The sequence below is a fragment of the Salarias fasciatus genome, chromosome 14 (assembly GCF_902148845.1).
Source record: "Salarias fasciatus chromosome 14, fSalaFa1.1, whole genome shotgun sequence".
NCBI classification, from domain to species: Eukaryota; Metazoa; Chordata; class Actinopteri; order Blenniiformes; family Blenniidae; genus Salarias; species Salarias fasciatus.
In genome coordinates, this window is record NC_043758.1 from 4,497,225 (window position 1) to 4,524,830 (window position 27,606).

At 46.4% G+C, this 27,606-nt stretch overlaps 1 protein-coding gene and 1 long non-coding RNA gene across 2 annotated transcripts in view; one reads left to right on the forward strand and one right to left on the reverse strand.

The window, feature by feature from the left end:
- The window catches only part of gpr4 (G protein-coupled receptor 4), a 36,762-nt gene extending 10,737 nt beyond the window's left edge, over positions 1-26,025 (reverse strand). The window contains exon 1 of the mRNA XM_030109330.1: positions 25,914-26,025. The gene's annotated coding sequence lies outside the window, so the exon portion shown is untranslated. The remainder of the gene's footprint in view (positions 1-25,913) is intronic.
- LOC115401140 (uncharacterized) lies at positions 8,851-14,273 on the forward strand. Its single transcript, XR_003932868.1, has 4 exons — positions 8,851-8,904; positions 12,448-13,050; positions 13,684-13,857; positions 13,958-14,273. It is a non-coding gene; the product is annotated as an uncharacterized LOC115401140 (long non-coding RNA).
- Positions 26,026-27,606: the final 1,581 nt, after the last annotated feature.

A 27,606-nucleotide genomic window follows, 5' to 3' on the forward strand; every position in this document is an offset into this window, starting at 1 on the left:
CAACAAAAAAACCTAAACAGTCTATTTTTCCCAGTTTATGTCATTAGGTGCTGTTTTTAATATTCTCAGCTGTGGGTTATAGGCTGTAGGGCTTTTGATCCAGAGTTTAATCACTTATTTGGGCTTTTTATTCCCTGTAGTAACAAAAAAAAAAGAGTTTGGAGTTAGATTGCATGCAGTGTTGGTTCCCTTGCATTGATTCTGAGCAACAGCTCACTGTTATCACTGCTGGCACTGCGAGGATCGGCTGCAGCGCAGAGGAAGAGCAGGTGAGGAGCCGGGAACGCAGCGCGCTGGTAACTCGGTCCACACGGGTTGTGAGCTCAGCTGCAGCTTCCAGAGGCCAGAAAACAAACCATGCTGTGGCCCTTCGGGGCCTCCGTAGGATTCAGCTCCTTTGGTTCTTTAGCTGTGGAGACAGTAAACATGTCCGGCTCCGGGATTCATGTGCTTTCCAGGAAACAACAAACAGACGACCAACGTGCTCCTTTTTCCCATTTGTCATGAAGAAACACGCAGCGCAGCTGTTAGAACACACACCAGCGCGTCCCGGCTCTTCACATGTAGTTACACTGTGTGCCGGCAACGACTGATCACACGCTCGGAGAATTCTCAGCTGTGAAAACAACAACCAGGCTGCCTGTGATCTCCCAAAAACCTGCAGTTTGGCGATCAGCAGCCGTATCAAACACATTTCTACTGAAATGCCTCAGATCTCTGTTGTAACCTGTGTCGCCTCTCATCGCTATCAAACACCTAACTGGTGTAACTGAGCTGGTGTTCTCCTCCGTCTGTGGGTCTGATGTTAAAAACAGTAAATCCAGTTCGGTTCCTGAACTTTGGCCCTTTGTCTCTGCGTCCATCCCGAGCGGCGGTGTTCGGTTTCGCTCCGGGACAGAGAGCCGGGCGTCTCTCAGGCTGCGTTATCTCCGTCCACTTCATAGAAATGCGGTTTGCTCAACTGCAGATTTCTATCGTGTCGCGTTCGCATGCAACGCCGCCGCCGTCAGCTTGTTGAGCTCGACGTTCAGCCCGCCGCTGGAAACGACGCCGGACGCCAACAATTCTCAACCCCCGCTGAAGACGAGCTTCCTTTCAATGGCTGCTATTTATAGAGAACCTTCCTCCTACGAACCGACGCTGCGGCTGAATTTAATGACTGAAACCGTCTCTGACCTGATCCTGACGCACCGCAGAATGTTAACACTGTCTTATTACAGCAGACTATAAAAAGTAAGAACCCACTTCATGACACATTTTCAGAGCAACAGATTTGAAAGTCTCACGCTGTGAGGGTCTCTATTCTCGGAGTTTTGTGGGCTGTTTGCTGATTGAGTGGCCGCCTGTCTTGTTAGTATTGTGTACAGAGAAATGGAGGCGGCGTGACTCACTCCCGGCCCGTTGTTTCCAGCCACGCTTCCACAAACACAATGAAGCACATGGATGCTAAAATAAAGCCCGTGCATGTTTAAAATCCAGGTTTATGGGATTAAGACGGCAGCCTCATCTCTTCAGGTCGGATCCATTCGTTTCTGTTCCTCATCCCATGGATTTCCTGCACTGCTTTATTGAAGCTAAAGCGATCAACCTGCAGGGATTCCAGCTCACTGCACTATCAACTTTGGACCACGTTGGAGGGAAGCTGGGGGGAGATCTTCACTCAGCCTCGTTCCATGTTTCACTATCACGTCTGAACTGGAAGCTGGAGGTCAGCGCTCCCGCCCCCATCGCGTCCGCAGCCACTGGATTGATGACAGTCTGTTTGTTGATCGTTGCTCTCCGTCTCGGTCGTAACCTTTTCTCTCCGTCTATCCTCTAACCCCGACCGCAGGAAGCCTCCGCCTCTCAGTCCGGTTCTGCGGGGCTCTTCCTGTTAAAAGGGAGTTCTTCCATTTTCATTTCCACTGTTTTCTAATAGTAATTGCAGGTTTCTTCACCTCCATGTTTTTGAGTGAAAAGTTAAAGTATTTCAGACCACAGCTGAATCTGACACCTCCATGAATGAAAAGGGTTGATCCTGAGTTTCTATCACAGGAAACACTTTTCATTTGAACGGTGAAGCTTCATCAGCTGTACAGCGATCGGCCTACGGGCTAGAAGGGCAGAGAAATGCTTTAAAATTAGTTGGAGTTACAGTAATAGCTAGATTTGTATTGAATCTGAATAATAATCAAATAATAAAGCAACATATGAAGTCACATCAAGCACAGATAGAAGCAACACTGAGGAGTCAGAACAGGGATTCTCAGTCTGGAATATAAGGAATTCTTCTAGAATTCAATTCTGTCTTGGGATTGTCAAGGAATCCTGGTTTATTCCAGCTACAGTCGGATTTTTTTCCACTTGTCATTAAATTAATATATTCTAAGCACGTCCTGGCTGTTTCCAGGTCAGGTCACCAGGCCTCTGTTTACTCCTTATTCATGGAAAACGGTGCAGAACAGCACAGACGGCTTTAACTCTATAACAGAACGGGGAAAGGAGCTGGGACTCACTCTGGGGCAGAAGGAGTGGGATGCTCTCCCGGGGATTCCCAATCAAGTATAATAAAACAATAAGTTTGTCTTGATGAAGATATCTCACAACTTAAAGTCGCTCTGTACACTTAAAGAATGTTAAGACACTAAAAAAATGCTATTATTGAGAGTAATGACTTCTGAATATTGCATCAAAGATCTGGACAGTGTGTGTGTGTGTGTGTGTGTGTGTGTGTGTGTGTGTGTGTGTGAGTGTGTGTGTGTGTTTTGACTGGAACTCGGTGGCTGTTTGCCAAACATCTCTGCTGACAGTCAAACAGTGGAAGCAGGAAGACGCAGCGGCTCCACAGTCAAACATGTCAACACACCTTTCAGGCTGTACACAGTAACTCACTTCCAGGACACACACACACACACACACGCACACACACACTACATTGACTTCCATTTATTTCCTGCAAACTTTATTAAATCGCATCTGTCACTGTCCAACACTCACCTCCGTCTGACCCTCTTTGCATGAAAACTCCACTTTTGTCCCCACAAGGACGAAACGCCAAGAGCGCGAGTCTATAAACAGACTCAAGTCCCCTCAGTAGCAGCAAAGTGGACACGTTTGTTTTCACATTGCATGTTCTGCCTTTTTTAATGACCCCAAACCGCTGACTCCAGAGGATTTTAATGTCTGAACGCAGCGACTTGACTGATGTTTTTATTTTTGCCGATAAAATCAGCGTCAGTGACTTCTGGGGATGGAGTGTGTGACGGCCGGCTTGTCGGATCAGACTCCGTATTTGACCGGATCGTCAGTGGAGAACGTTTCTTTTAGCTTGTTTCAATGCTCAGTGGAAAAGCGGGTTTTTGCTTCTAATTTTTGATTTAATAAATGATTTTATTTCACTAGGAACGAAGCAGATAATCGAGCCTCTTCTGCCAGTGAAGTTTGATGGAAGCGTCGTTAGACTGAGCCGATGCGTCTCGACGCTGCAGGTACCTCAGCGTGCAGCAGAACCGCTCCTTTCCGCAAACTGCCAGATTTTCCGGCCGAGCGGTTTGATCCTTCGGCTCTCCCTCCACGTCGGCTCAGAGCTCAGAGAAAAACAGCGTGAGGACGCGAGCTTGAGCTGCAGCCAAGAACTCATTAGACCAGAGGACAGCTTAATGTCAGGAGGGTCATCAGGGACGGAAAGAGACCACCAGTCATCGCAGGTTTCTGACCTCTGACCTCAGCATGCATGTTTCTGATTCAAGCTAGGGTTTTTTTTTTTTTTTTTATGGGACACTTGCTGACTGTACGCAGCTTTTCTGGTTTCCCGTGTGTCAGTTCTGCAGTCCGCCTGCTGATCATGTGTTGTCCGCACTGTGGGGGATCTCCAGGGACAAGAAGCTAACTACGTGACGTCAAACTGTGTGAGATCCCGATGCTTTTAGCAGCAGTGAGGTTTACACAGCATATAGCCACTTTCCTGTATGCAGCAGATTAAAGTCTGCAGCACTTCCAGCATCACCTACAGAGGACTGACCTCTGCTTCACGTGGCATCGCTGCAAAGATTTATTGGCTGAAAAACAATGAAGTTTTTCTATAATTAGGGATTAATGTGGCCTAATTGCACCAGCGCCAATCCAAAATGCTTGTATCTGTCCTGCAGATGAATCAGATGTCATTTCATGTTGTTTTCCCTCCAAGTTTATGGGATTAGGAGAAAATCCACTTCCTGAATTAAATGAATTAAGGGGCCGCTGACTCCTCCTCTGACGCTGACTAGTAAAGCACATGTCGCACACCAGAGACCCCGAAGCTCCAGCATTCCCACCACTGGTGGGGCGGCTTACCGGCCATCGGACAAACAAGGACAAACCTCCCCGGACCACCAAAGAAACATCACAAAAAAAACAAAACAAAAACAATATAAAGTTAATTAAACTGCTCTCTGGTTTCTGTCAGCAAATTGCACTTCTGCCCTTTCCCCTCCGAACCACATGTTCTGTAAAATACTGTCTAGTGTGTCAAGAAGACAAAGAGTCTGACTGAGAAAGCATCCTGCAGACGTCACATGGTTTACATGAGAGCTTTGGCATTATTCTGATGTTTACGTTGGTACCAGTGAGTCTCTCCTCACGTTTGGCTTCATTTTATTGGTTTGTGCAAATCAAGGTCAAATAAAGAAGGAGTGCAGCATTTCTTCATATTCACATAATATCTCATGCATGATGGGCTAAAAACGAAACTACACCAAACCAGAGAGACCTGAGACCCTCCAAAAGAAAAGAAACACATCTGATCTATAAATGCAGAGTATAAGGTCCGGGGTAAATAAACAGTTGAAGGTTTTCAAATTACTGCTCGTTGGACGTACAGATGCAGATGTGATGAAGAAATCAAGGAAAAGAGAGAAAAGTAATGAACATCATCTACTTAAGTGTTGGAATTCATCACCACACTCAACATAACTGCATGACTAATGAAGGAGATGATTTAATGTTCTGCACAGACAGTGACAACCTGAAGAAAAATGGCTTCAGGAGCAGCTGCTTTTGGATGAACCTGCCTCTAAGCGTGCTTCCTGACACCTCGGGCGGTTTGGACGGAGAATTATTGTCCGGGTTTGGATTGAGTTTATCGCTCTTTGAGCTGGGAGATAATCGCTTCCACAACATGCTCTGTGTGCACAGCTTGACTCCACAAACACTGAGAAGTTCCTCCTGACGCTCAAGTCTGCCTCGGCGGGCGGCGCCGATAAAAGTTCAGGACCGAGTGAGATGAGTTTACCAAAACGGAACAAAGTGTCTTTATCTGTGCACATTTGTTTCCCGGCTGAAGCAAAATCAGAAAGTCCTCGGGTCCCATCGGGTGAAAGAATCAGGCAGGAGGGGGAATTCTGCTTCTGAAAAAAGGCAAACCATGAATCAGAAAGCCAGCGGTGGTCCGCTGTGGATTGATTTGGTCACTGCTGGAGCCAAAGTGTCGCTATGAGTCTTATAATAACACGGATATTGTTGTGTTTCCATTTGTTTGGCAAGGCATCAGTCAGCGTCAAGAAAGACGGCAAAATTCCGTCCAAGGGATCAAAACTCCCAGATCTGCTTCATGGTCCAGATGAAGTCCACTTAGCATTGTCATGTGAGTGAATTCATCTGTTTTTTCTTTCTTTTTTTGATTTTAGGAAGCAGGAGACAAAAGATGAACAAACATGATCAATTATCAGGACAGAAAAAGGTGAAGAACTGGGTTTTCTACATCGTTTCTTTGACCCAAAACCATTTCTTTCCAGAGTAGCTACAGTGCAGCCAATTCCTCTCTTTTCTCTTTTTTTAACAAACTTCTGCAGTAGAGCTTTTTCAAGGAATGCCTTCGTTGAAAGAAACATCTTTAGTGAAAATGATAAGAGGAGCAAAACTTTCCTTTGAGACACAAACAGACTGGCGAATGTCGACTGTCCAGACCGAAGGCATCGACTCGAACCCGGCCTGGACAGAAGTCACACTCCCATCGGGTAAAAGCATCAGGCAGAAGGGGGATTTTCTCCGTCTGGAAACAGGTATTCCCCCCTCATCAAACAGCCAGTGGTGGTCCGCTGTGGATTGATCTGGTCATTACTGGAGCCAAAGTGTCTTTATGAGTCTTGTAATAGCATGAACGCTGTTGTATTTCCATCTCCTTGGCAAAGCATCACTCAGTGTCAAAGATCGATGCCAAAAATTCTACCGAGGGACTCAATATTCCCAGATCTGCTTCACGGTCCAAATCCAAATTAGGTCGACTTATCAGCTTATCATTATGCAACAGAAATTCATGGGAATATAAATACGTTTTCCCTCCTTTTTTTTTTTTCCCAACCTACTAACAAATTTAGACTGTGGGAGACATAAGATGAAAAGGTGAAAAACTGGGTTTTCCACACTGTAGAGGGTTCAGGTTCTACCAGTGTGTGTGTTATGAACTGTTATCTTTAATGGAACTGTTATCAATAATTTCATGAAATTATCAATAGGTGGTGACATGAACTCTTCCAGACCACAGCAGCGGTCAAACTGCACACTGCAGTAAAGCCAGAAGACAGACTGAATCTGATGAAGTCTTCCACACGTGGATTTCCAGACCTGTTGGAGACGGCCTGAACGTTAAAGGGATACTTCAGCATTTTGGCAAATTGGCCCATTTAGCGCAATTCCTTACTCATTTCGAACAGCATACTTACTTTTTTTGTGAGGGCGAGCTGTTGTTTATTCAGAGGTGAGTCGGGGAAGGTTTTCAGGACGGACACAATGGAAGTGGATGGTATTTTTGCTTCCCCCTCGTCAAACTCATCAAATACAGAATCCAACAGCCCCAAAACACTTTGGTGGACACGTTATAATTCGCACATTCACTACGCTGTGGAACACCAACAAATAATATTGTAGCGTTACGACACTGATGCAAATACTGGGAACTACTTTTTCTTTTGAAATCACTACGCCCAGACGCCATGTTTAGTAAGTAGTTCTGTCTTAGCAATCTTCGCATAAACAACTCAATCTCGCAATTCGCATTAATATTTCACAGCGTAGTGAATGTGCGGATTATAACCTGTCCACCAAAGTGTTTTGGGGTTGTTGGATTGTGTATTTGATGAGTTTGACGAGGGGGAACCAAAAATACCATCCACTTCCATTGTGTCCGTCCCGAAAACCTTCCCCGACTCACCTCTGAATAAACAACAGCTCGTCCTCACAAAAAAAGTAAGTATGCTGTTCCAAATGACTAAGGAATTGCGCTAAATGGGCCAATTTGCCAAAAAGTTGAAGTATCCCTTTAAAACCTGCTGGGAGCGCTGCGGATTGTGTCGGCTCTGCAGGCTGTTTACACCCAGGCAGTCAGTCTGAGCTCCGCTTGCAACAGGACGCCTCTCCGATCGGCCCAGTCTGGCCCCATGAAACCCGAGCGGCGTCCGTCACCGCTAACGAGGGCTGCCCAGAGGTTTATCTCCCGGCAGCACTACGCTGTAAAACAATCTCAATCACATCGGGAACGGCTGGAGTCGGGGATCAGTTTACAGTCCGCTGCATCTGGGAATGCGCTGCCCCGCGTCTCGCAGTTACACAACAGGGTCCAGCGCTGCACGTTTCCTGGACATCACACGCTTCGGCATCGAGATGAGGCCCACAAAATGTTATTCCTGGAGTTTGTCAACATGTCCTGAGAGGTCTGGATGTGCTAACAGGGAGAACTGTTCGAGCAGAGAGTACCTCCACATCTCATGGCAGACGTCAGGCGGGACTCAAAGCAGTCATGAAGTTTAATGATGACACTGTTTTCCCACAGTAAGTCAATCCTGCGTTATAGTCACAACCAGTCTTCATATCTCTGTGTTTATGTGTTTGTTTTTGTGTAAAATTCCCCAATGCGAAGGAAAACAGATCGATCGTTCCACCGCTCTCCTGCTCTCGGTGCCACCTCCCCAACAGGAAACAAGAAACCGTTCATCACCATTAAAATCTGCAGCTCCACCTGAGCGACTGTCGATCCCGCGTCTCTCTAAGCGACACACAGCTGTACCAACATCTGGATGGATCCTCTTCATTTCATCGTTCCTCACTTTAGAGGAGAATTTACTGATGACGGACTGGGGAGGACTGAAGAAGCAGCCGAAACATCTCAGCAAGGGGAAAACCTTCTTTCCTTATGGGTAAAAAGTAAACGGGATCTTAAAGGGGCTGTATCATGCAAAATTCACTTTTTGTATGTTTTAACCTTGTTATATAGTTATGTACTCACCAAAAACACCCCAAAGTGTTTTTTTTTTCCTTCGTGCCTGCATGTTTGAGCTTTCCTCGTTGTTGTGCTGCTCAGAGAGGCAGCCCCTCCCGCACCCGTGAAAACGCTCTGTTTCCCACGTTCACGTCACATGGTGAAGATGGCTCCCCTGAGCCCCTCCCCCTCCCGCAGGCCCTCGGCAATCAGCGTCGCCGCTTTTTTCTAACTCTGATTATGGAGATAAACTTTAACCATCGTCTGAAAGCAACAGTCAAGCAGGAGCAAGAGTCTGAAGGGTCTGAAGGGTCTGAAGGGTCTGCGCTTGGTGAGTTTCTAACAGGAAAATACGTTTTTGCGTGTAGAGAAGCTAGAGCTAAAGAGCTAAAGCTGGCTAGCGTATTTGTTTTGAAGCGCTGATTGGTTGAAGTAGCTGTCAGTCAAAGTCCACAGGGGGAGAGGCGGGATTTTCAGTGAAACGGAGCGTTTTCTCTTCCGGATTTCAGAACTAGCCCCAGAAAATCTTTTATTTCAACACAAAATTACTTTCCCTTAGCGCCAAAAATAAACTATTACCATGTTAATGCCATTTCTAGGGTTTGGACTCGCTAAAAAAGCATGATACAGCCCCTTTAAAGCTGTACGTTCATCCACACAACTGCCCCGACGGATCCAGCGAGTGAAACCCGGAGGTACTGCGCCGACATGAACCACACCTTAATGCACCTCTCATCCTCTCCGGGTGAGATCCTGATCCTGATCCACATGCAGTGTAAAACCCTCAGAACACAGAAAAAGCATTTAACAGGAAACCTACGGATGTGTGGCACCCGGCTCCTTCAGCGTCGACGTGACCACGGCGGTGCAGGTTTCACTTTTTTACTCTCACTAATAATTGTCATGGGAAAGAAAAACAGGTTGAACAGCTTTACAGGAGACTTTCTCATTGTCCGCTGTTGACAAGCTGTAAAGATCACGATGCAGTCACAAAGCTGGGAGATAAGGAGGCATTTCTGTCCCTGACAAAAGACCCAACTCCTGCCCAAGACAAATACTGCTGCCACGATAAAGCTGTGAAATATTAGACTTCACTACTAAAGCAGACTTTCTCCTCACGTGTGTTCGGCCTCACATGTGGCGTTTGTGGGGCAGTGATTTGCCCCGTCACCTCACATTCAGTAAATCCCTGGTTCGAGTCTGCTCTCTGCAGAAGTTACAAAAAATGTGTTTCTTCTACAAACACTCAGCTCACATTAGAAGTTTTAAATCAGCATTAGTAATTGATACGTGCCGCAGAGGCGACGCTTTGGCTGCACGTCCGTCCCGGCGGCTCTGAGTTCGAGCCCGGCGTCCCAGAGGAGCCGGACTGTCGTGATGAGCTGTAAACAGGAGGGAGGACAGCCTGGTGTCAGCTCCCATAAGTGCGGTGGGAAAAGCGGCAGCGTGGGTCAGAGAAGCCCCACGGCGCACGCACACACACACACACGCACACACACACTGAAAGCAGTGAGAGGAGAGCAGAGCACAGCGATTCCAGTGCTGAGCTCTTTCGCTGTGTGTTTCTGCGTTTGTCTAGATCTGCTGCTTCCGTCAGTGCGCGGCCATATTTGACCTTTCAGAGAGGTCAACGGCGATCTCTTCAAATGGGTGTTCATACTTTGTTCTGAGAGGAAATAGCCTCGTTATTTCAAGTGCGCTCGTATAAACCACCTTCTTAACCTTCCGGCGTGTCCTGCTGCAAAATAACCAAAGGAATCCATCCATCCAGCCGTCTGCACAGGGAGAACATGCAAACTCTGAGCAGATCTCCTGAGTCTTATCAAGGAAGCTTCAGGACTGCGTGGAAACTTTTATATCCTCGAGGATGAAACCAATTTAACACGAAGGACCGTCTGGAAGAGGAAGTGAAACAGGAACACAGTGTTTAAAACAAGATCTGCTTTCATTCAGCAGAGCCGAACAGAGACGTGTGGGACGTAAACAGAGGGATGCAGGGAGAGAAGGAAGAGCGATGGAGAGACTGAAAGTAGACTAGATGAAGCATATGTGAGGAAGGCTGAGGGAGGAAGAGCAGGATGGAGCTGAAAAAGCTGGATATTACAAATAAAAAGAAAAAGCACAAACAATAAAAACACGTGTTTTTTTTCTCAGCCCTTGTCTTATAATAACAGCGAAAACATGAGATATAGTCCTAATATCTTGCAAATACACACCCTGCAAAACACAACATGGAGCTCAATTTCAAGAAATAATGTCATGAGTTGGGCTGTTGGTGCTTGAAGCCTCCAGATGGCTGACGTTGTTTTTGCTGTCCTACATTTCTTACTCTATTTCACACAAGTGAGTCATTGTAAAAAGATAAAAAGCCTTCTAAGCGTATGACTGAGGAACACAGCAGCACAACAGAAACACAAACAGCCTTCAGTAGTCACATCAAATCTGTGAATATGAAGGAAAATGTGCTACGCTGGATTTGGCGTTTGGCTCTTTGTCCACTGTGTCGCTGCAGATTTGCCCACAAATGACGCTTCAGTTATTTCTAAGCTTAAATTATAAGATGCTGTTTCTGTGAAGAATCCAGAAAAAAGCCTGCTTCAAAGTAGCTAAATAACTCAAATCAGCCTAAAAGTATTGTGTATGATTTGTTAATAAAGGTTTTGTCCAATGTGATTTACAATGTCTGAAACGATGAATTTATAACGATTTCCTTTTTCTTATGTTGTTGTGCTGAGAAGCGTTTCCTGAACGGGCTCACCTTGACTTTTATTTACTGCCTTTTTTCTATCAGATCATCTCCCAGTTTAGTTTTTCTTTCTGAATGTTTAAACAAGTTTCTAAGTCTGAAAACGAGTTTCCAGCAGGTCGTTCTTGACTTAGCACCCTGAGGTATGAGAGTTTTAAACTATTTAAGGTCTGGTTTTAAGTGTGCGTGTTGCTTTAAAAAAAAAAAGCGTAAACGTAGTAAAAGTGCATTCTCAGGAAATTTAAAGTCTGTTTTTTAAAATCCAGATGTAAAAACTGTTGGTCAAATCACACTTTAACAGTCTGTGTTGAGCTAAAATAATCTTGTTTTTGGTTTAAGAACTTATTTATTGTAGGTTTTCTGTATTTGTATGAAGAAAATACAAATGCCGTACCATAATTAAAGTGTTCATATATGTTAAATCTTTTTCCTTTTAATTACTATGGACTCAAATCCTATTTTTTCACTCATCATCAGTCACGTTCGATCCTCTCACTCAGTCCAAACGAGACTTTTCAGAGCGCAGCTTTACAAACACTCCAGCTGAGTTCATGTGTTTTCCTCCTGTCTCTCACAGCCGGCTGGCCTGAGGCCTGATGAACAGAGATTCCTGCGACCGTCTCGGCGTTCGCCGGCTTCGTTTGGCCGTGTAAACACGCCACCTGTGGCGAGCTCAGATTATCTGCTGTATCACATGAAAACCGACCGGCGGTGTCGGCGTCGGCGCTCCGGGTGCAGAGAGGAGCTTCAGGAAAAACAGCAGAGCCTCAAAGTCTCCAACTAGACAGTTTCTGCCATGGAGCTCCATTATCCTGAGTGCAGAGAAGCTTGATTGTCACAGTGCTCTTTCTCTTGGCCCCTAATTTGCACCAGCCAGGACTGGATTGAGTTCCACGTTTTTTGTTTTTATTTTTAAAGCAATTTTAGGATTTTCAGTCACACACTCGCACTTTTCCTTCCCTTTAAAACACGGACAAAGTTTACTTATCTTAAATGAGGTAATGCTCGTTTGTTGAGGCAGGAAGAAACTTGTTGTCACTGGAGCGAAATGAGGAAACCCCCGCCTGGATCACATCCACAGTCCAATCAAACGATCGCTGGAAACACTCGGTCTGAACAAGCCCTCAAATCTCCTCCACCAAACGAAGTAAAGCCACTTATATAAGTCCAAACAAAACCTCAAGCGCCACTTACGCACATCTTCTACACTGAAGAGGCCTTTCTGCCTCCAGAACTCCTAAAATAGCAGAACATTAATGATTATATTGTTGCGATTATAGTGAGAGAGACACAAACCACACGTCCCAAACTCTTCACTGTTATATTAACTAATTCAACTTGAGGAAACCACAGCAGGCTGATCGAACGGCTGTTATGAATCCAAAACCAAGCTCACCAGCAACTTCCTGTTTCAACATGTTTCAGTGAATCAATAACAGACTCTACAGATGACATCATTTACGTGTTGATCCGAGTTTGAATTCTGTGACAGGAAGTGCTGACGGACGGCCGTCACCGGCGCTGCGGACGCCTCTCCCAGCTCCAGTTATGACGGCGATCCATCAAGCGCCTAACCCAGTTAGGGGTGAGTCGCCTCAGACAGTGACCTCAGATGAGATTAGCCCGAAACGATCGGGTATATCTGGACCCAACGAACCAGACTGTATTATTAGAACGGCTCAGTCTCCAGCAAGCTAATCACTTTTTGTTGTTGTTGTATCTCTGGAGCGAAGCGCCCTGCCGCGGCATCCGACGGCGTCCCGGCCGGCCGGCCGTGAGTCAGCGCCGCGACCTGGATGTCAGCCGCCGCTGGGACCAGAACACGCCTGCCACGCACTGCGATTTGTAGAGCTCAGCAGGAAATCGCTGCTCGCCGTGCGTCACTCCGGCCGGCGCTGGTCAACAGCAAGGTGACAGCAGCCGGTCGGGATCTGTTTACTTCAACGCGACCGTAGGAACCGAGAGACGCGCTCCGGCCCGTCCTGCTGCTCTGGAATCGGAGGAGACGTTTTCACAACCTACTGACGAAGTGAAACACCGAAAAGATCACACTGGAGAACGAGTGGTGACAGTCCAGCATGCTGGTGGAAAACAGGTGGATAGAGTGTGTGTGTGTGTGTGTGTGTGTGTGTGTGTGTGTGTGTGTGTGTGTGTGTGTGTGTGTCACTTCTCCCACAGCAGGTCACCAATGAGAGCCTCGGCAAACCGCGAACGAGCCGAACGCACGAAAATAATAATCAGGACAGGATGTCTCCGTGTTACGGCAGCGCCCGAACACGGCGTCCGCCGCCGCCGCCGCCGCCGCGCATGTCGGACAAGATGACAGAGCTGCTGAGAGCAGCAGCGGCGAGCAGGAGAGCAACAACACGGAGCGCGGCCACCGCATGATAACAGCTTCCAGCGCACCATCAGCTGCACGGCTGAGTCACGAGACTGGAGCCCGAGGAGCCGCTGGCCTCATGCGGCCACCTCACCTGGCTCCGTGTGTGTGTGTGTGTGTGTGTTTTAGCCCTCAAGTCCTGTTGAGAGCTATTTCTATCCTCCAATTAAACGTGAGTGTAAAGCGACACCATTACAGGTCTATTAAACAGACCAGCTGCACTGGTATTCCAGCATTTAGAGCTGGAAAGATTCCTGAAACGTGTTTACATCTACATCCCCACCCTCACCTAACGGCCGTGAACTCCGGGTCCAGGATACAAACGGCTGAAATGAGTTTCCTCCGCAGGCGCGACTCCTCCACGTCGAGAGGAGGAGGAGGATGTGACCCGGTGACCTCTCATCAGAGGGTCACCTGGGAAGGCCGACCGGGAGTAGGCTCCCAGGTCGCTCCAGGACTCTGGCAGCGGACTGCGAGGGATGGATGGATGAATACAGCTCACTTTGACTTTGGCTAAAAAAGGTGATAAAATTGTCCCTTTTCAACATAAAAACATCAATCATCTCAACAAAATCAAGCAACACTGACTTTGACTTGTCACAAATCTCTTTTTTCATGCCAGGAAACGTCTTATCTCACCGAGTTCAGGGTGTGAACGTCTCTCCCCCCCTTCAGCGATTTCACATGACAACGAGGAATCCCTGGAATTTTGGGAGTTTCAGTTTCAGGCTGAGAAGCTCGCGGCACTTTTCCTCAGGCACTCGGGAGGTCAGCCCCGCTTTCATGTCTCCCACTTCCTCTTTCTAAATACGTCTCCAGGAAGTACAGACTCAATCAAAAAGCTGCATTTACACGCAGGGCTTGTTTACAGAAACACAAGTGAAACAAAGAGGAGCCCGATGAGGGAATTTAATGGACACAATAACAGCAGCTTTGATCCTTTGTGGAGTTTTTGGTTAATAAATCAACCTGCAAATCTGAAGCTTCCTTTTCCTCTTCCGTCTTTCCTTTAATTGCTTTCACAGAATCTAATTCTGGAGGGTTTTTTTTTTTTTTGATGAAGTGAATGTACATTTTAAGTTCCTTATATCTAAATAATTAGCCTACTAAAATTGCATACATGAAAACTAAAGATGAATTATAGATAAGAAACGCTGTTTGGTTTTGGTCCAGCGGTGCTGCGTCGAGGTTCTTTTAGAGATTTATGTGATCATGTCACGCCTTCACGGCAGACCTTGCAGAAGCAATTTAATGCCGTCTCTTCTCCCGCTGCAGAGCGTCCACAGGAAAAACCCTCAGTGCTGATTTCAGCAGCCTACCTGACAGTGGCTCTCCTCTGAGGGGAGAATAAAAGGCGCAGCAGAGAGAAGAGGGCTATCTGAGAGGGAGCAGGCGGCGGGCCAGGGACGGAGGCCGCAGGTACTTAATCCCGCCTGTTCGTTTCATGCTCGGGCGGCCGTGCAGCGGAGCGTGTTGCAGGGCCCACGTGGGCTCGAACCGGGCGCCCTGCGAGGGAAATTGATGACTCCAATAAAAGTGCCACACGTTCTGAGACGTGTCCCGCTCCGAGCTCTAATGGGCAAATGTGACTGCGATCGGATCGCCCAGCGCTCGTTACTGCTCGACTGCTGAGTGTGCATCTTGCTGACTCCCGCAGCCGACGCACAGGACGGCGTGCAGCGGACGCTTAGCTCCGTGTTTTTACAGCCAATCTGAAAAGGCAATGGACTGGACTTTACACAAAACAACAGCGAGACGTGAATCAATCCGCTTCGCCAGCGGTGCGTTCTCAGGCGTACTCAGAGAAAAAACAAACACCAGAAGGTAACTTGAAGCGTTTCTACTGCGGTGAAATGCTTTCTGGGGATCTGTGCTTCAGGACTTTTATCCACCACGAAGCTGCAGATGGCGATGAATTCAGGGATGATGGGATTGCATCAATGATGGTCGACTGACAAGACTTCCTGTTTGAAAAAGGTGCTGCGCTGCAGTCTAATGAACACAAAAGCAATTATTTTCACACACTGGATCCTCAGGACTGTTTGAAACTGTCTTTTGACGACCGGAGAGACAGCGACCTGCTTCGTTTGCCTCACGGTGCCCTGAGCAGTTCATCTTCCACCACTAAACCCAGAGCACATCTCATTTTTACCTGTTTAATTGTTCGAAGAGCTGGTATTTCCTCCTATTATTGTTTACCGCTCAAACTACACATGCAGTTATTTTGGTCTATTGTGTGACCACAGTCCTTCCCATCAGTCACTTTAAGTGGAATATTTGGCCTCAAGGTCAAACTTTAACTCTTTTTTTTTTTTTTCCAGGTTGTGTCTGATAAAGCTGAGAGGGTAAAAAGAAACCGAAACCTTTTTTTTCCAGTGTATTAAAACACTGGCACTTCTTTTGTACTCACAGCCCGGCTCCGGCGAGAGAGTGAACCTTTTTTGGAGTCGGTCACGGTGATTTGCACACCGAGTCCTTGAGCGCTGCTGTTCCACCATGAGGAGGCGTCAGCACCTCTAATGACAGGCTGCAGAAAGCCTCCGCTCATTTCTGAGGGCGGCCGGCCAGATTAACCCACCGGGGCTCGCGCGTGTGTGTGTGTGTGTGTGTGTGTGTGTGTCAGAGGTGTACACACACACACACAGACCCGTGGGTGAATGTGTAAGACTATGAGTGTTGATGGGTAAGAGAAACTGCCCCAAACACACTCAGGAGGAAGCCACACCCACAAAACGCCGCCAGAAAGAAGTTTAATGTTGAACAGCAGTGAGAGGCGAGGATGTTTTTAGAACCTCCTCCCTGCTGGTGTTCAGGTTCGAGTCTGCATCGGGTCACAGTTCACATTAATGTCAAGTACGATAGCAGTGGGGCTCCTCGGCGTGTAAAAGTCTTCAGTCGTGTGTGTGTGTGTGTGTGTGTTTGCTCTTCCAGGATGCGGCTGCTTCCCGTGCCACATCCTGTTTTGTCTGGTCTCTTCTGATTGGTCGGTTCTATTCTTGTTAATGGTGTTGAGTAACACCGTTTCACCAAGCAGGTTCAACAAACTCCGCGTCTCAGTCTGAATTCTGAGACAGGAATCTGACTGTTCGGTTCCAGAACAGCTGATCTGGATTAGTCTGATCAACTCTGAATAGTTCAGCGTCACAACTTTAGAAAGATAGCATCAATAGAGCCAGTTTTTCACGAGTCACCATGGCAACGGGAAGGAGGGAGGGGTTTTCATTTTACTGCTATGGTATATTTGAATATGTTTTAATAAAGTAGTGCAACACGCTGCAGCTGTAAAAAGAGGGGGAACATTGCTGCTGGGGTCAAAGCGTCGGTTTAAAGGTCGTCCTGATGTTAGAAGCGAAAACTGCGTGAATTGGAGGCTGTTAGTTTATTTAATTCAGGTTCAAACGGACGGGGAGAAGCAGACTGGGCAGCAGCTCAATATGAAATATAAAAACATGTTTGAAACCGGAGACACCTGGGAGTAACGTCAAGAGAGCAGGTTAGATCCAGAGAGTCTGTTCCCGCAGTAACTGACGCAGGTTCAGTTACCAGGTGAGAGTAATCCTTACTCTCTGGCTTCAGTTACCTCCCTCTGTCAAACTGAAATCTCTGAGTTTCCCTCATTTCAGGATTAGCAGACGAAACCTGCGTCTTGAAAATGACTCCTGGTCCAAGTTTTCATAAAACTTCTGAAACTTCTGCTTCAGCTGAGTAACAGATACAAATATTTGTATTTTTCTGAGTAACAGTGCTCTTTCTCTTGGCCCTGTCAGAGCACACAGAGCACTGAAGCATCATTCTTCATAATATAATAACAACAATACAAGGCGGAGCCCTATCAGGACAAATTCACTCGTATTTGTTTGAAAGCGTTTTCTCACATCCTGCACTCATACTGTGACTCCTGGTTTTATTTTAGTTGGTTTATGCAGTCGGTCAAAGTGTCACAGACCCTCAAATCAGTCCAGACAAATGAAAAGGAATCTGATCTCTAAACTGGAGAAGTCAGAGTCTGGAAAGAGTCTGTGTAAACCAAAGAAAAACTAATATCTGAGTATCGTTTGGTATATTTTGAACTTGACAGAAAACAAACAGTCCGGCTGCAGTCAGGCTGAAGCCGGGAGCTGAAATGGAAAAAACAAGTTACCACAAATTAAAAGCTCCCTGTCTGTCTCTGAAAACTGTCAATGTTTACAGAAGCCAGAAACAATCCTTTTTTCTTTTTTCCTCTGGAGCCATTAAACCTTTGAATGACTGTCTTGGTGTCTTGGTTGTCTTGGTAAGATATATTCTGCATAAATGCAGCGTTTTCCCTGCGACTGTATCAGTGACCTTTACTTCTTTCTTCCTCGCTGCACCGCTGAGCGCTCGCCGCTCTTGTTATGAGTGATAACCTATTTATAATTATTTGCAGTGCGCTGTGGTCCGCAGTTCCTCCCAGATGTGCACGGCAGCAGCGCCGCAGCACCGTTTCACCACAGAGACTCGCTGCGTCAATCAGTGTGTATCCAGCAAAAAATACACACTTTTGTCATGACTTACAGCCCAAAACAGACCCGACGTCTGACCGGCCTGCGTGAGAAATGAATCAATTGAAAATGAATTCTCATGTTTTACTGCACGGATCGCATGAATCCCGCTTGAAACCAGAGCTCTGCTCGTCTTCACAAACAAAAATAATCTTTATTATCTGGCTAAAATGTGGGTTGATGGGAAATAAATAAATGATAAAAGAGACTTTTCTTGATACTTAGGAAGTGGGTGCTAATATTCTTATTTTTCTGTCTGCCTGAAGAACTCACTCATATTGCTAGTTTATTTATTTTCAACTGGATCGGAAACATACAAATAAATGTAAATTCTACATAAATTGCATGAGTTGCACAGAAGTGTGGTGGTTTATCGCCCTCTGGCTCCGGCGGGGCTGACGTTCCCGCAGGTCTGAGCCCAGAATGTGGACGATTCCAGAAATTCACATAAATCCCATAATGCAGTAGATGGCTCATGGAGGAGAGGTTTAATCACTCTGTATAACAATACTGCGTGAATCAAAACACCTCCGGTCTGCGAACACGTAACCGTGCCGCCCTGCGTGTCAACATATCTGGTCGCCATGGAAACGCCGTGTTCTATCCTGTTAGTGTGGGATTTGAACAATGGAGAGAAGTTGGCGACAAAGTAGCAGCACATTTACAACTTTGTGCTAAATTTCCCATCGATTCAACATATGTGTGTGTGTGTGTGTGTGTGTGTGTGTGTGTGTGTGTTTGTTTCACCAGTTAACAGGAACCAGTTTGTCCAAAACACCGTCTGCGCGTTTGCCAGCGGCGTTTACGTGAATGCTGTCTGTGCACACCTCGGGCTCAGAGACGTCCTCAGCCGGTCAGGCAGCGCCGACAGTCTGAACGTACGAACAGCTCGCAGGCTGCCGGGAACCGGTTCGCTTTGAAAGAGCCGTTCAAAGGACCGACTCGTTCACGACCATCACATCTCTTCTGGTTCACACCAGACCAACAGGGCTGCTGGCTCCCAAACCTCCTCTTTTCATTACTGAGAGAGTTCCGTGAGAAGCATTTCTGAGAACGTTTGAGGAGAGAAACAAGGCGCAGCTGCTGAATCCGTCCCTGTTTTGGTTCCATTGATGCTTTTGAGGACTTGAGAAGGAAACGCCAGTGAAACAAAGCAGCCAGAACCCGAGGTTCAGAGCCATGGGCGACCTGGACTCTGCATCCCAGCTCCAGCGTCACAACCGTCACCTGAAGCAGCTTCCACCCACACACCAGACAAAACCAATCAAGAAAGAAAGTCTTAGTTTTTATGTGACATGTGTGTGATGGTTTCTAGAGGAGCTGTGTGTCTGGACTGAGACGAAGCCGGGCCGCTGGACGGAGATCGGAGGAGGGAATCAGATGACAGGCATTGATTATCTGAGAGTGAAGAGAGGTGGCTACACCTCCACAGCACGAAACAGACGACACGAAGTGGAAAGAGATAATGTGAGAGGAGGACGGGTGGAGCAGGGCTGCAGCTGGATCGATAGAAACACACGAGGTCAGTTTACACACTGGAAAAACTGGAACAAACCTCATAGAGCATGAGCAAAAGGAAAGAGAAGAAGAGAAGAGGAGAGGATGGAGGGATGAAGGTTTAATGGGAAAGAACACAGAGAGCTGGATGTTATCGACCCTCAGAACGGCTCTAATGCTGGACACAGGTGCTGCTGTCTGCACGCCGGAGACTCTGTGTGTGTGTGTGTGTGTGTGTGTGTGTGTGTGTGTGTGTGTCTGACGCCGCGCCTAAATGCACCCAAGGCATGATGAGGTCACTCCTGTCTGCCTGAAAACACTGTTTGCCCTGTTTTACACACACACACACACACACACACACACACACACACACACACACACACACACACACACACACACACACACACACACACACACACAGTTCATCATGTCACTGAAACACTCTTGTTCTTTTGCTCCTTTCATTTCTTCACGGCTCTTCTGATCCCGTCTTTTTCATTTCCTGATCTGTTTCAGGCTGAAACTTCCTCGCTACGCAAGTGTGTGTGTGTGTGTGTGTGTGTGTGTGTGTGTGTGTGTGTGTGTGTGTGTGTGTGTGTAGCTCACATAAGCACCACTGTGGAGACACGGAGGGAAAAATGTGGACTATTTTACTCGACTAACTTCGTCTGCGCTGGCATGACAGAATTAAGCGACACCTTTAGAAAGCTGAACTGTTTGTTTCAGTTAACTCTCTTCTCCAGCCGTCAAGCTGCAGAGCTGCTGTCTCTGCCACCCCGCTGACTTAGACACATCGTTTTTGCAGTTGCTGTTAACAAAAGTTTAGCATTTACGCAGCAACGTTTTGAAAACGTTGAAGCAGAAACTTCAGAAATGCTGAAAAAAAAAAAAAAAAAAGTTCCACCAAGGGAACTGTTTTCAAAATCGTGTTTTCAGAGGCTCAGAGCGCCGTTGTCGTGTAGAGGAACATCCAAAACACAACAGCAGTTTTCATTTTAGAAACATGCAGCAGTCTTGTAACTTTAAAGTCTGTTTCTTGTACAAAATGTCAGAGGATTTCATGATGCTGACTTATTCCTTCTTCTTTTATTCGCAATCTGAAAATATTTGGCATTTTTTAATTCATCACAGTCATTTGAGTTAAATCCTGGAAAAGTAAAAATTCACAAGACTGATGTTGTTTTAAAACAACCCTCATTACTGCAGCATTACTGCAACAATTCTAAACCCTGCAGTGGCCTTCTGAGGTGCTGCGGAAGTCGCCGATTCTCAGGAAAACAAATTTTCTCCTCGTTTAGAGAAGGAACTGAGCAAAAGGTTGCCAGGAGGCGTCGATGTAAACCAGCTCTTCACTCAGAGGAAACAAAAGCGGTCGCCTCCAACGAAGCACAAAAACAGCACTTTCCTGAGAGACCTCCAATTAAACATGCAGCACAGGACTGCTCTGGGTGTGTGTGTGTGTGTGTGTGTGTGTGTGTGTGTGTGTGTGTGTGTGTGTGTGTGTGTGTGTGTGTGTGTGTGTGTTTGTGGTCCTGCATTTTAAAAGAAACATAAAAGATACAATCAAGCAAAGGCTGAGATCTTGCATAAAGCGTGCTAATTGCAGAAGCACCGAACAAGATTGAGCTTTTAGTTTGTTTAGAGAACAACGTCATGAGTGAAAGAGGATCGCTCAAATAACACTTTAATGCTACATCCCCGGAAAAAATAGCCAGTCCAGGAGATAATGCAACACAAAGTCACGATCTGAAGCAAAATAACAACAAAAAATATCTTACAATGAAGTCTGGTCTTAAGATATGATCATTCAGCTGTTCAAGTGTAAATGAAAAGTCCGCAAAAAGATTGCGTCGCAATCTGTGTGTGTGTGTGTGTGTGTGTGTGTGTGTGTGTGTGTGTGTGTGTGTGTGTGTGAGTCATCCTGCTGATTCAGGACTGACACCTGTCCTCTGCAGAACAATTATCCAATTATATGAGCCGTGAGGCTTCAGGCTCACGTTTCACTGACAGGGAAGAAGTCCGGCCTGCAGGCAACCGCTATTCTGAAAAAAACCAAAAAACGCGAGTCTATAACAAATTTATCTGCTTCGAATGTCTTCAGAGCCTCAGCTGCTCGTCACCTCTGGGGTTTGTGAAAAACCTGGACTTTCATTTCCACACATCCTTGAATCATAATATCACTTCATTCACAGGTTTTTTTTTTATAAACTGCAGCTTCAAACCAGGTTTGTCTCGAGGCTGTTTTCTACTGAATGATGGTCAAACTGTATTAAATCCCAGAACTCCTCTAGCCGGCCGTCGGCGTGTGACAGAAATCAGATCCTCGCTCGTGTGTTTCAGCCGTGGGACGATCTGACTGCAGTTCATCAAACACGCTGTTTTTATCACGTTCTGCTTGTTCCAGCACCGTGTTTCTTCCCCGCCGTTCTTTATCTTGCGTGTTTATAACAGCGCTCTGTGTGCGCACGTCAACGCCGGCTAAACCAACAGGCATAAAAACAGAAGTCCGCTCAGTAACTGTGATAACGCTCCACACGTTTGCTCTGGACATGTCAATATGTAAACGGTAGCCGAAATAAAGCAATCAGACCTAGGTGACAGTTTTATCTTTAACTCTGGGGTAAATTCATCCATTTTAGCAACTAAGGACACAAAATCATTGGAGTGGAGTCTGATAAGGAAAAACTCCTGCCCGCACAGGGAGACCTCGCATTTACAGGATTGTATTTGAGTCTTTGTTTTGTGGGGTGTGTACCGATTCACATCTACTCACTGACATCTACTCTCATACACTGAATATTTAGTTAATTATCTAAAAATCCTCTTGTGTTTTCTTTGCGGTTCGGGCAGGGACGACCTGCTGCCGTCACACAGGTTCACGTTTCACAGAGCGACTGGAACCCTCCCTGAAAACAAACTGCAGAGGTAAATTCTGCTCACACAAAGGGCGGGGAGCGGAGGGGGGGGTGGCGAGGCGACCCGGCGGGGGTCTTATGTTACGGCGGAACGTGACGGAGCGCTGCGGCGGCGCTCCGCCTGCCAGTCAGCTCGTCGGCGTTGTTCTCCTCCGCTGTAGCCGTTAATCATTGTGATTACTTAACCACACAGGCTCTTAAGTGCTGCTTATCAGCGCCTCTCTGGAGAGCAATTACAGCATCGCTGCCGACTCTTCCTCATTCATTCACCTCCGAAGGCCTCTTGGTAATCTCGCTCTCCTCCCTCCATCCCTCCATCCATCCATCGTTCCTTTCTTCTGCTGCTTTTGCTTTTCATCCGCCGTCCTTTCAAAACTCCAAACCGCTTCTTGTCCTCGTTGTTTGGCGTCCTACTTGAATCCGTCCGTTGGTCCAACGCACACAGCCGAGAGCCAATCGGAGGCCGGGAATAGGCCAAGGAAGATTTCTTCCCTTAATCTTATCAGTCGACTGATACGCACAACATACTTCAAGCTGCAGTTATTTCAGGAGGCAAATCCAACCCAGCGTGGTCTGAACCGGACCTCAGAGGGCAGCGACACACACATTAACTTTAGTTTTAACGCAGGAACACTGACATTTATTGTGTGTTTTCTGATTCCTGATTTCTTGCCACATGTTGGACATACGTCTGTTTTCAAAGCGCTGTGAACTCACTTTATGTAATAAGTGACGAAGGAAACCAAAGAACTTTGGAGAAAAAAAAAAAAACGATTCCGCAGACAGAGAGAACATGCAAACTCCACACAGGAACACCAGGATATTCTAACTACTTCATCGAACCACTGGAACAGCACCACCTGGTGCAAATTCATCCTTATCGCGATAAAAAACATCTGAAACACACCACATTTCCTGGATGATGAATCACATTTGTTGCAGTTGCTGTCTCGTCATGTGACTGCAGTATGGAATCATCCTGGTCAATACCGTCTGGAACCACTAGAGGTCGCTGTGTGACACCAGAACACCGCTACAGTATCAAACAAAAGCCTTCAATACTGCTGTGTTTAAAGAAAGTCGTCGTCTTGTTCAGCGTTTATCCAGAACTCGTCACACTGCAGGACTCAGCGTCTTTACCTCAAGTTTGACTCATATCAACCACTGCTCCACCGCGCCCCTCCTGCCATCAAAACACGGTTTTTTTTCTAATCAATCAGGCGACAGACTTCAGCAGGTGACATTTAAAAAGCACCACAAACATCCGGAGGATTGTTCTGAGAATCAAACTGTTGCCGAAGTGACGCTTCAGGCTGGTGATTGGCCGGAGTCGACCGTCTCACAGCTTCATGGAAGGGTGAACAACGCATTCTCCTAAAGGTCACGCCGCCGTCTGACTTCTGGGTCCAGACAATGAGGAGGCATGGTCTCTCTGGAGCAGGACTGCTGCTGCTGTTGCATGTGCGTGAGTGTGTGTGAGTGTGTGTGTGGAAACTAGAGGTAAGTAAAGCTGGGGCTCTCAGCAAACCACAGTCATCCTCCTGCCTTCAAGGTTGGAGCTAAAACTGCACAGATTATCTTTCCAGCAAGGTCAGGAGCAGGTCAGCGGCAGAGGGGGGGGGGGGGGGGGGGGGGGGGGTCTCCTGAAGAGGAATAAAAGATGCAGCGGCAGAGATGATCATAGCGCCGCACATTTTAAAAAAAGTGGTTCAGGAGCCACTTTTAGAAAGGTTTTCATCTCGGTGGTATCACTGAGGCCCCCTGCTGAGGGAGAAGCTGAAGCAAGTTCAGGATGAAAATCCAAGAAACACCGACTCCATCCATCTTCCCCGCGGGCGGAGAGCGGCTCGGGCGGAAAATGAGGTTCTATTGATTTTAATATTAAAAATGTAGGAGAAGAAAAGAGGAGCAGAAGATTCATTGAGAACATTAAAGCTCAGTGAAAGCCTGGCGTCTCCGTCCCCCCACAGACCTGATCACCTCAGATCTGATCCGGAAATCTCCACAACCATCCACACCCAGCATTCATTCATTCATTCATTCATTTAGAATTGTGATCAAAAACACTAAAATGCATCATTTCTCATTTGCTCCTGACTGAAAAAGCACAGAATCAGCAGCAGAAATTAAGCAAATCGTATCAAAATGCCAGATATCTGATGATCGCTGAGTTGCTCGTGGGTTTGCTGTCCAGATGGGCTCTGCAGCCTGCAGAATGTCACCCTGGCAAAATGTCTTTGTGACAGAAAACACTCAACACTACAGAAACGGCAATAAAATGACCATTAAAAAAAAAACAATCGTGTGATAATCCAATCACAGATGGATAAGATGATGTTCTGCAGACTGTTTCAGACTTGAAACATAAAATTAGAAGAAAACGAAGGAAAAGGAGCAGAAAGCCTTGAATGCATCACAATACAGTTGAGGGAAAACGCGATTCAAATGGTGAAAATCAACCGTAAACATTTAGTTTCTCACCAAAAACTCAGCACTAAGTGGTGAAAGAACTTCGCCTTTATCCTACACTTTGGAACCACCAACCCAGACTGGGAAACATCCCACTGTACCACCGAGCCACAGCTGCCCAGTTACCTCCAGAGTCATTCTCCAGATGTGACTGTTTCCACCAAAACGATGCAACAAACTCTGACTTCAGACGAACAGACCTGAGAGAATCGAAGCAGAAGGCGGCCGAACTGATAAACAGGCGGCGTTCTGCTGCTGGAAGCAGCCCGAGAGCTCCGAGAGACGCCAGTGGTTGATTTCATTGTTGGTGCCTCATGGTTTATTAATGGCGAGCGGTCAATAGCCGGGGAGCCGGGGCACAAACGCAGAGCACCGCCTGCTTTTCCATCTGCGCAGGCTGCTCCATACTTATCCCTGCAACAAGTTAACGGCGGCGGCGGTGGAGAGGAGGGGAGAGGAGAGCGATGTTGAGATAGAAAGACCGCAAAACAGGTTTATGGAGCCTCACCGGCAGAGAGGAAGAGCATGGAGCTGAGTGAGGGAGGCTGGTTTTAATCCGAGAAGGAGCTGACCCCAGGATCCAGAGATAGATAGATAGATAGATAGATAGATAGATAGATAGATAGATAGATAGATAGATTGAATGAGGGTGGAAAAGTGTGATCATTACCCCAAGTTAAAAAAAAAAAACTGTGATTAAAAGAGAAATTATCAGGAATGAACCCAGCCCATTCCCAGCTGGTGTAAATTAGGATCACTGTTAAACTGAAATGAAATTAGAGCCACTCTCATTTCCCAAAGCGCCAATACCATTAACACCATCTGCTGTCATTACACTCAATATGACCACAGCTCACGCGATCTGCATCAGATATGAAGGTGTTAGGAGCTCGTGCTGTCTAGAAAAGTCTAAATCTGAAGCAGCATTTTCTGTTAAAGACAAACTGAAAGTTGAGCCGGAGATAAATGAGGCTGACAGAAGTTCTGGATCCACCTGGATCCACCTGGATCCACCTGGCTCCAGGTCCAGGAGAGGCTGGGCTGGTCAAGCAGATGTTTCATGATGCGCGCGACGTGACGAGAAGTGATTCCGCGCGACGCGCCGCGTTTCTGCAGGTGAAGCTTCTTCCGCTCAGGAGCCAAGAAAAGGCAGAATAAAGAAGGAGCTACTCACGGTCCGGTTCCTCCGCTCAGCCGCGCTCCTATCCGCACAGAGAGTCCGCTTAAAGCTCCGAGCCTCCGACGGGAGGACAGAAACAAGCGAGAGAAACAGAGATACCGGGGGCGCGCACACGGGAGGGAGCGCGCACACACCCATACACCATACACACATGCATGCATGAAGAGAGAGAGGGAGAGAGAGAGAGGGAGGGAGGGGGGAGAGAGAGGGGGGGAGATGGGGGGGGGAGGGGGGTCTTTCTGCATGACTTGATGACTCTCGCTTCCTCTGCATGTCAGCCTCACTTTCTCTCAGTTAAAACACTGAAACCAAAGAACCATTACGACTGTCCCACTGCCCCAACTACATTAACTTCCTTTTTACTAATAAATACATACAATTAAGAAGTAACTATATTTTATTTATGTAGGCTATAGATAGACATTGTTGTGTTTATTGACTTATTGTCAATATAATAATAATAAAAGACAAAAAGTAATGATAAATTAGTAATAAATTATAAACCCATTTACTTATATACTTCTTGAAGGATGTAACTTTACTCATACTTAAGTATTGCTCACACTAATGTGACTAACATGAATTACCATGAGGAATTCTCACTATTCACCACTTTTAAGCTGTATTTTAGTAAATAAAAAGTTTATAATTGTCACAATTGGTACTTTTTTCTTGCGTAAACTAAACCACCAAGATATATGTTGATATATTTAAAATTTGCACAACGGCAAAAAAGAAGACTTACTGAGAATGAGTATATTAAAGAAGTTCCCTCTGGCATTAATAAGCATTTCTTTTGTATTCCACTGAAATCTTATTGTCTTTTCTTATTCTGTAGGAAAATGAAATGCCAGCTGTTCATGACGAACAGTAAAAACTAAAGTAACTCACAGAAGGAGCAGGTTTTCAGACCTTACTTGTGCCCCCTGGTGGTGTGTTGGGTTAAATCAGGGCTCTTCTCTGTACTGACAGCTGCCTCCTCTAAATGACTGCTTAACCTTTTCTTTTGTTTTTTGTTTCTTTTTCTGCATGCTACCCAAAGTTAAGGTGAAATGACAAAATTGTGTCACAATTTGCAGAATTAACACTGAATGGAAAGATCAAAAGATGATGAAAATGCAAAATTAAATGAAACATCACCTCCCCTCAGATTCCAGTACTACATCTTCCAGCGGTCAGTTGAGCTTGAACCTGAGAGTGAATATGAGGGATTTCCCTCTCCGCTGTTAGAGAAGCCGTTTGGCAGCGGGCAGCGCTGTGCGGCTCGTTTCTGGTGTTTCTGGCAGCAGCTGATCCGTCGGCTCGGTCAGACGCCGCAGTTTTCATCTGAAAACGGATGTCTCTGTATTTTCCCGTTTCTCAGACTGAACTCCAGCAGGCGTTTGGTGTGAGGATGTGTGAAATGTGGAGGAGGCCGGCAGCTGTGTGCTCAATCACACCTCAACTGTGAGCTACAAAGACTGTCAGCTTCTCCAAAGAATAAATCCTGACTGTTAGAAGTAAAGTTCTCCTCGCAGCGATCACCAACCTCTCAGGTTTCTTCCTGTTAAAAGAGAGTTTTTCCTTTTCTGTCGCCTCTGCTTGTTGGGTTTTCTCTGTGAAACTAACTTGAGGTGACTGTTACACATGAACAGACACCTTATTCTGGACACAGTCTAGTAACTCCTCATGAAGAATACATGGGAGG